Here is a 1,662-nt window from a genome sequence, read left to right as displayed (position 1 = left end):
ACATCTCCTTTTGGTGTGCAGTCAGTTTGCCGTATTCATTTATAAGTATCCAATTCCTATGTAGTATAAGCCTTCGATGACCACAGCTCTCCCTGCCAGCTGCATCTGACAAAGAGAACTGTGATCCCCGAAAGCCCACACCAGGCATCACTGGGCTCCCCCAGACCACGCCTCTGTAAAGGGAATCTGTTACCTGTGATAATGTGATAACCATTCATAGTCTCTATTCAGTCCCAGCTTGACAGAGTCAAATTTGCATATGAATTCCAATTCAGCAGCCTCCCGTTGGATTTTGTTTTTGAAAGGTTTCTGTTGAACCACAGCGACCTTTAAGTCTTTGGTGGAATGTCCTGGTAGATTGAAGTGTTCTCCCACTGGTTTCTGGACGTTTCCTATTTCTAATGTCAGATTTGTGTCCATTTATTCTTTTGCGTAGAGGTTGGCTGGTTTGTCCAATGTACAGAGCAGAAGGACATTGTTGGCACATGAGGGCATATATCAGATTGGAGGATGAGCAGCTGTAAGAGCCAGAGACAGTGTAGTTGATGCCATTGGGTCCTGTAATTGTATTCCCTGGGTAGATATAGGGGCAGAACTGGCATCTGGGTCTGTTGCAGGGCCTGGTACCTGTGCTGGTGACTCTGCTGGCCGATTCATGGTTGTGAGTGAGAAGTCTTTTAAGATTGGGGGGCTGTCTGTAGGCAAGGAAACATGTTAGCATGGTAAATCTTCTCAACCCTCAGGGCCAATCTCCTCTTTGCACATCATGTCAGACAAATTGGTCATGACTTGGAAAGGTCCTTCCCAAATCAGGCCCTTCCTTTGGATTCAGGACCAGCACCTTGTTATCAGGCCTGGCATCTCCTTGGCATTATACTTCCTCTTCTGTTTCTCTTGAGCACACTGCAAGTTGACTCCTGCTGCTTCCAAGGTCTCCCACAGCGTGTTCTGTAGCCAGAGCACGAACTCCACAATGCTCTTGGGATCGCCTTGGGTCATCTTTTCCCAGCCCTCCTTGTTGAGATACAGTTCAGGCCACTTCAAAATAAGCTCTGCTCCCAGCTGAGAGGTACTACTGAGTCCTAAACCTTTCGCATCAGTATTCTGTAGTGATGTTGTGTGAGGATCAGACACCTGGATTCCAAACCACACACGGTCGTGACGTTTGCTGGGTGACCTCGGGCTGGTCGCTTTCTCTTAGTGTGACCTACCTTACCAGGCTGCTGTGAGAGTAAAATGCAGAAAGGAAGACCAGGCACATCATACTCTGCTCTTGGGAGAAAAGGCAGGAATAAAAACCACTGGACAGAACTTTCTCATTCCAGTACATCTGTGAATGCGCTGCAGTCCCTCACTGATGACAGAAAAACACTCTGCATGGGCACAAGGACTGTCTGTTCTCTTTCAGGACTTTTCACACATGGAGTGACTGAATTGACACTGAAAAAAGTAGGCTAATTGCTGGCTCAGATCAAGGCCTGCAGCACTGGGCATTTGCAGGTGAAAAGAAAAGTTTGATCTGTCTCTTGCCCAGGAAGGAAGAAAGCATTTAATCCGTCCAAGGTTCAGCAGCTCAATCACGCCCTCAGAGGGGAGGGCCTTGGGGAATTTCAGGTAAAAGAAAAACCAGAAAAGAGTAAACAATCTAGTTTAATTTATTGC

This window comes from Eublepharis macularius, chromosome 5 (genome assembly GCF_028583425.1).
Source record: "Eublepharis macularius isolate TG4126 chromosome 5, MPM_Emac_v1.0, whole genome shotgun sequence".
In the NCBI taxonomy this organism is placed as follows: domain Eukaryota; kingdom Metazoa; phylum Chordata; class Lepidosauria; order Squamata; family Eublepharidae; genus Eublepharis; species Eublepharis macularius.
Note: the sequence above shows the minus strand (reverse complement) of the source record.